At 33.7% G+C, this 8,478-nt stretch overlaps 1 pseudogene; it reads right to left on the bottom strand.

Moving 5' to 3' along the window:
• Nucleotides 1-364: 364 nt before the first annotated feature.
• Nucleotides 365-2,710, bottom strand: LOC145106357 (protein CELLULOSE SYNTHASE INTERACTIVE 1 pseudogene; annotated as a pseudogene).
• Nucleotides 2,711-8,478: the final 5,768 nt, after the last annotated feature.

Genomic DNA, 8,478 nt, shown 5'->3' with positions numbered 1-8,478 from the left:
TTAAATCCTAAAAATGGTGCAGGGGCAATTAAGTCATTGGTGTTCCTCCGGATAAAAATGCATGGACAAATGCGGAATATGCGGCTGGAAAGATTGGACTTCTTCTCCATTTTAATTTTAATATCAATGAACTCACTCCATGTAGATGTTTTCCTTTTTTCTCTAATTTTTTTATTATGTACTTCCCGTTCCCTCGCTAGTTACTTGCTAGTCAGGGGTTCTTTTTAATTATAATTTGTCATTTAAAAAAAAAAAACTAATCCAGCGGTCATAAGGGGGTTCATGTAAATGATTGATAACCACATAAATGATTAAAAAAACAACCCTAATATAATACATAATCCAACCAAATTAAAAATTCTCATTATTTTTGTACGTCGTTGGTTTGCCTGGAAGGAGTGTTACCATGTGTAAAGTTGCAGTATACAATCAGATTACCCACCGATTGTTTCATATTATTCTCGTGTTTAATTGTGACCTTCAATGTCCCTAGTGTTTACAAACAAAAACTCAGCTTTTCTTGAAACCGGGGTGGGCCCGACTAGATCAAGTACTGCAACAAGGATATTTCATATGCAACAACATTTCATTTGGATCAAGAGACATCAGCAAGGCATGCAGACCACGCTAGCCTCAGAAGAAATAGTTCGTCCAATGCAGCTTCTTAAGTTGCTTCTAAGACGGTTTTAGTGATGTCACTAAATGTGGGATGCTTAATGTTGCGGGTTCAAAGGCTCTTAAACGTGGGAAGTTTCCGAAAAGTACGTTTAGGGCTTTTAAATACTCCTCATGGACTGTCCTGGTTGCCCATAAATCCTTTACAATAGCAGCTTCATAGGCATTCAAAATATGAGATAAATGATCAGTAGAAAACATACTTTCGTTTGATTCTGTATTATAGCATCCTATTTTCAATTTTTTATTTTATTATGATATTATACTTTGAAGAAGTCTAAGTAATAGTTGTGAAAATTGCTTTGTATTTGTAGATGCACCATTTAGAATAAGTGATGAAAGATCATCGGAAGGAGATAAATTAAAGGTTAAATGCAAGAAATAGCATGATACTTTTGGTTATTTGTGTGTTGTATCCTGCTTTCATTTCTATCTTTTACATCATTGTAGTTTCGGGTTTTTTTTTCTTAGGGTTAAATGCAAGAAATATAAGTGTATGTCCATTGATTTCTGTATTATAGCATCTTACTTTTATTTGTTCTGGTTACAACATTTTGCTTAGTTATAACAATGTCATCAAAATAAAAAGCATTTTTAACTACTTTTGGTAGATTTTTCAAAAAAAAAATGCATTATAAAGAAAAAGATTGAAAGCACAATGCGACACTTTAGTAATTTTTTAAGGTATGATGCCTTATTAAAAAAATTGAATGTGCAATGTTGTAACATAAAGAAATGAAAGTATGATGCTATAATAAACAAATCAAAAAAGTTCGTTGCTATCATTTAATCCTTTTTTTATAAAGAATTGTACTTTGGTCATTTTGAAAGTAGAATCTAGTAATAGAAAGAAATGGAAGTGGGATGCAACAATACATAGCTAACTGGAAGTAACATGGTATTCCTTGGATAGCCCAGTATATGGATACCAGTTACGGTGTAATGCCAGAAAAGACAACATACTTTCATCTATTTGTGTATTATATCATCCTATTTCATTCCTTTCTATTAGAGCATTTTACTTCAATTTTTTTTTCTTATTAGGGAATTGTACTTAAAGAAAATCTACGCAGATATAGCATTTTACTTAATTATGGCAGTAAAAATTGGTTTGTATTGGACACATTGTTATCACTGAGTACATTTTTCAATATATAATGTTGTGGGAGGAAGAAACAAAGGTAGGATATATGTGGCCAAGTAGATGTAAGAATTTATAGGTTATAGCTCTAACAGTCTCACTAGACGCATATTCTTGGATGGTATTGTTGGAAAAAAGAAGCTTGATAAAATTGGTTGCATAAAAAATACTAATTATAAATTAAAACAAACATTTTTTTTTCTAAGGCAACTTTATATAATCAAATGCATGAAAAAAATTGATTGCATAAAAAATATTAATTATAAACTACAAGTTGTCAAAGAAAATATATTTGATGATTTATTTTCCAAAAGAAATATCAAACATATTTTCCGAAACAAACAGTTATCAAACATGATACTAAATATTTCTAACATGTAAAAGAAATTTTGATACCACTTATGAGTTTTGGGAAGTTAAATCTTTCCAACATGTAAAAGAGACATTTATACCATTGATGAGTATTGGAAAGTTAAAATCGATCATTTTTATAATACAATTTACAAACAACAAACAAAAATGATTTAAAATAACTATTATTTTAAGACAATTTTAACAAAACCACCAATGATCTATTTACATGAACTTAGAAAGAGTATGAACAATCATAACGTGTTTAGAAGACAATCTTTGAAGATTTTGATCCCATTTGATTTTGAAGAGTTATGAAGATGACAAAAACTCAATAAAAAATTTCTCTATAATTGTCATAAAATTTGATGGGCCTTATAATCATATATGAGTAATGTGCATTACAATGGTATGTTTTGTAAGATTAATCTCTTTTATTCGATAATATTAAATTTTATTTTACATTGTCCCTTGCCAAAAGCTTCGCGGACGAAATCTATACCTATTTTTGGCGACTTTTTTCTGTTCCACACTGCCACACATGCTTTTTCTTCTACCAGGTCGTGTGATATTTTTTATTTTTATATAATTATAATTATAAATATAATAGTTTAGTAGAAAAAGAAGATTTGATATAGTTTTTTATTTTAAATTTCATATGTTATAATATATTTATTTAATTAAATGTTATCTTTAACTAATTTTTTTTATAAAAAAAAAGGGAAATGACACATATAGCCTACGAATTTTTTTAGGGTTGACCATTTTAGTCATTTAAGTTTTTTCGTGGCTTTATGAGGGAACCAAGTTGTGGGCTTTTAGTCCCTTTTCCTTGTTTTCGCAGGTTTAAGGGACACATACAAAACTTGGGGCCCACCCATCTCTCTCTCTCTCTCTCTCTCTCTCTCTCTCTCTCTCTCTCTCTCTCTCTCTCTCAAAGTCAAACCTGCATTCTCATCATTAACACCACCACTACATCATCACCCCTGCCATAGACCCACCACCGGTGGCCTTGGTGGTCGGAACTCACAACAGCAGCGGTGGCAACACGCTGTTCGGGTGGCGGAGCGACGGGAGGAGCTAGGTTTCGCAGCTCCTGCTTGTCCTTATGCTGATGAAAACGAAAGGAGGAAAGGGGTGTTATCAGACGGTCGAAGCACAACAGAGCAGCGACGGAGGTTGGGGAGTTTCCTCGTCGGGGATGGGTGGCGGGTGGCGATCTGTGGAACATGGTGGAGAGGGAGGAGTTAATGGTAATAGTAGTCGATGGACTAGGGGGTGAAATGGGTTTGCTGTGATCGACACAAGTAGACCCGTCAATGGGGCGGGTTTTTACCGTGATTCGCTCCAAACCCGTAAGAATTTAACGGGTTTGGATTTTAATTTTTGATTCGTTTACCCGTTTATGATCCATACCCGTTTACCCTTTTAGTAAATGGGTCGGGTATGGATCATTGTCGATCCGCTCCACTTATGACCCGTCCCATTTTATATATATATATATATATATATATATATATATATATATATATATATATATATATATATATATATATATATATATATATATATATATATGGCAACAAAATATACAACTCGATGTCTAAGTAAAATGTGATTTTTATTGTATTAGACTTTGAGTATTAATTAATGTACATCTTGTTTAAGTAGACATTTTATCTTTTTGAGAAATATTACTTTGTGGAACACATAAAAATTATGAAAATTTAATATTATAAAAGGGTCAGGTTAATGGGTCGAGTATTCGTTGATTCGGTTGATACGAGTATGGATTCGACTAATCAAGACCCTGAGGGTTATTGGAGCGGGGCGGGTCATGTTTTTATTTTTTTAAATATGTTTGGATCAAGGGTGATTCGCTCCAAACCCGTCCCATTGACAAGTCTAGACACAAGATAAGTAGAAAGGAAGAAAAAGGAATGGTGATGGTGGTCGTTCATGGTGGCTCACAGTCGGTGGTTCAACACCCTCGGCGGTGTGTTTCTCCGGCAGTAGGTTACGAGTTGGTCCAATACCAGCAGCACATGTGAGTGTGTTTGGCTAGCTCCGATCAGTAGCAGGAGTGAGGAGACACGGTGGTCAATGGTGGTGGTAATGGTGGTTAGGAGGTGGTGATGTGTGGTGGTTAAGGGTGGAGAAGGTGGGAGTATGTGAGTTGATGACTTTTTGGAAGTTATGTCTTTTGTTTATAATCCCCAAAGGCGATGAAGGTGGTGATGGACATGGTGACAGGAAGAAACAAATGTTTCATGTTTTTGTGTAATGCCACAATTGATCAGGAAAGAAAGAAGAGTTATCACCTTTCTGCATTGAGAGAGAGAGAGAGAGACTACAAGAAAATTCCTTTTTAGGGCCCGTTTGGTGGGAGAACACAATGGGACAGAACAGAACTACAACTTTTGAGAGGGTGTTTGGCATACCTAGAACTGGAACAAAGTAAAAGTTTGACCAAGTCCAATGGGACAACTCACTAAAAAAATAGTCCCACCCAAAAAGGTGGAACTCAACAGAACACGTATTCCTCTTTTCTCAATCTGACGAAAATAACCCTGGAACGGGTCTTACCTTGCGTCTCCAGCTTTCTCGTTATCTACAATTGTTATGATAATATCCTCTTTTTCAATATCATCGTCTTCAATCTCATCTCTGTCTTCCAGGATTTCTCATCTGCGCAATCGACTGCATCATCCCAGGTACAATTTTTTTTTAAACTTCATCTCTTTACTTACCTGATTGACTTCGATTTTTCTTCTATATTTCTTGATTTTTTGATAATCACCTTCATCTTGATCAGCTCTTTAGTTATCAGTTGATTTCTTGATGATCAATTGATTTCTTGATAACCAATTTACCAAGTTCTCAATATTCATGACCTCCCATTGCAATAAATCGATTCAAGTCCAGTTTTGGTTCTGTGATTTTATAAACGATTTTCTCCTTTGGTGGTTTGTTGTTGGTGGGTGTTTTCTTTCTCCCTTCAGGTCAATTTTATTAGTTTTTTGCAAGTTTTATATCCATGTTCATGTTTGACATCCGATTTTGGTCCCTTTGTGATCTTATCGGCAGGCACTTACTCATCAAGACATCATTGATTCTGATCCTATATTTGCTAGTCTATATTTACAGAAGTGCCCTTTGTTGCTACTGTATTAGATGTTTGATGTGCTTTGGTTTTCAAGGTTTCCGTGAGGTGTTTTTGTTGTTGTTGTGCATTTCACTCTTTGTGGAGCTAGATTGGTCATATGTTGAAGACACATTTGTCTGATCCGTTCTCGCATTTATGATTTTTGTGAGGCCCCTTGTGTCTGTTGTTTGTTACTGGATTTCATCCCAATTCCTTTCCCTTCTTATTTTTTCCAAGGTGTTTTCAAATGTTTATGGTTGCTGCTTTGGAGACTTTGGTTCCATGGGCATTTTTACCACTTTGTTTTGTTTGTTATGTATTTCTTCTGCTGTTGGCTTTTAGTAGTTAGGTGTAGTTGTGGTGTTTTTTGCTCTCTTTGTTTCTAGAAATTAAATTGGGGTTATTATTGTCAATGGACTAGTTTTTCTGTGGATGGGTAACAAAATTCAGTGGAAAAATCAGCCCCCCAAGGTAAAGTTAAGACAAAAATGCCCCTGAATCTTTTACCTCATTGGAAGACAAAACTGTCATATTCAGACTTGATGAACTCCTATTGAGGATTAATTTCAAATCTCCTGCCCAATTCATATTTTAGATACTAAATTCTAGACGAAAATGCCCCTGAATCTTTGTAGCTGTCACTGAGTTTTTAGTACCTGTTAGTTGACTCTACCAACCTGAACAAGATTTTGTAGCTTTCTTGTATCTGAATAGAATCATTTATGAAGGTCTAGCACCTGTAATCCAATGATAAAAAGAATAACTCTTAACTTATTTGCAAGAATTTATAATGTAAACATTATACTTATAAAATAATAAAATAATTTAATAAGTATATATAAATAATGCAGCAATGTAACGTTTATATGTCCTTTTTCAAAACTAATTAAACAAGAAAGATGGTTTCTTTTAACATTTAATAAAGGTGTAATGGTTTAATTACTCCAAAAGATAAAGTTAAGTGACTAAATTCAGATGATGATGATGAAAATACAAGTGTAGAAAACAAAGTGTTCAATTGTTAATTTGCTCCAGTTTATTGTTGAGTAGTTAATTTTTTTACAATCTTTGTCTCTCAAACGTGTTTCTATAAAATTAGAATATTTCTTTACTTGTTTTATTTTATAAAAATTGTATATATGGATCGTAATTATTTGCTCCTATTTATGAAACTATTGGAGAGTTATATTCAGTTGTTGATGTGCCTAGCTACAATTAGACTTTGGCTAATTGAATGTGAGGAAAAAGAAGCTCAAAGGAGAGCTTTAAGTCAAAGTACATTAGAGAATAGATTAGACACAATTTCGAAAAGGTCCATAGAAATACAACATATCACACGTGAAAGTGATGAAAATTGTATAAATGAGTTACGTATGGATAGAAATGCATTTGCACATTTATGCGAGTTACTACACACTCGTGGTGGTTTATTAGACGATGGTTTAGTGACCATTGAGGAGCAAGTTGCTACATTCCTAAACATATTAGCACACCACAAAAAAAATAGATGTATTCAAGTTAGATTCTATCGGTCGGGGGAAACGGTAAGTCGGTATGTTCATCGAGTTTTGGGTGCATTAATGCGTATACAAGAGATATTGTTTGTCAACCCAACGCTTGTTGCAAATGATTGTACGGACAACCGGTGGAAGTGGTTCCAGGTAACCATTATACCATTATTATGATATATTACAAATTAATATAAGGTTTTAACTAATAGTTAATATAAGGTTTTAACTAACAACGAGTTAATATTTTATTTATAGGGTTGTCTAGGAGCCATTGATGGAACTTATATTGAAGTTAATGTCCTTGACTCGGATAAACCAAGGTACCGAACAAGAAAGGGTAATATAGCAATGAATGTGTTAGGTGACTATAATCGTGACATGAATTTTGTCTACGTCTTAGCTGGTTGGGAAGGTTCAGCTACTGATTCAAGGGTTTTGCGGGATGCAATTACTAGACATAATGGATTGAAGATTCCAGTTGGTAAGATAATACACTAATTACAAAATATTGAAAGTAAATATAGTTACATATTCATACCTATTATTTTATTTATTATAGGTAACTATTATTTGGCTGATGGAGGATATCTCAATGGTGAAGGTTTTTTGGCACCATATAGAGGTACTAGGTATCATTTACGGGAATGGGAAGGTAGTACACATGCCCCTACAAACAAGGACGAATACTTTAACATGAAACACTCACAAGCGAGGAATGTTATTGAAAGGTGTTTTGGTCTACTAAAGAGACGTTGGGCTATATTAAGAAGTCCTTCATTTTATCCAATTAGAATTCAAGGGAGAATAGTCATGGCATGTGCTTTGCTACATAATTTTATTAGGATACACATGGCTCTTGATCCAGAGGAAAACACGCCTACCGATGTCGAACATATGCCTATCGGGGAAGAGCAACCAAATCAATTTCAAATTGTGGATGTTGTTGAATCAAGTAGCGAATGGACTCAATGGAGGGATGATTTAGCCGAAGAAATGTTTGATTCTTGGATGTCAAGCAGATCCTAGTAGATTGTTTTTGAATGTTAGAACTTTTATTTTTAAGTTTGTTATTTGTAATTATTATGGACGTCAACAACTTTGAATTTTGTGTATGTTTTTTTATTAATTTTAACTAAGTGGACGAATCATTTTAATATTTTTCATTTTTTTTCTATTTACCTTTGTTATGCATAATATGTCAAAAGCAGGTAACAAATCATGGCAGATAGGCGTCAATGGACTCAAGAAGAAGAGGATGCGTTGATTACCATCCTTCAAGACATTGTTGTTATCGGCGGTAGAGGTGATAATGGAAGCTTTAGGCCAGGAACCTATGATCAAGTCGTTCTAAAGTTGCGGGAAAAAGTCGTGGGTATTAATATAACAGCAAAGCATGTCCAAAACAAAATCAAACGTTTAAAGGATAAATTTTCTGTTGCATATGATATGCAAAATACAAGTGGGTTTGGTTGGGATGATGCTCGCAAATGTGTAGTAGTTGATTCCCCTGAGATATTAGAGGAATATCTAAAGGTTAGTGATTATATATATATATATATATATATATATATATATATATATATATATATATATATATATATATATATATAATTTGTATGCATATCTAAGTATTAAATATGTGGTTTTAATTGTAA

The sequence above is a fragment of the Lactuca virosa genome, chromosome 4 (genome assembly GCF_052849685.1).
Source record: "Lactuca virosa cultivar CGN04683 chromosome 4, Lactuca_virosa_CGN04683_v6, whole genome shotgun sequence".
In the NCBI taxonomy this organism is placed as follows: domain Eukaryota; kingdom Viridiplantae; phylum Streptophyta; class Magnoliopsida; order Asterales; family Asteraceae; genus Lactuca; species Lactuca virosa.
The sequence above is the reverse complement of the archived record's forward strand: the minus strand, read 5'-3'. Positions and strand labels throughout refer to the sequence as shown.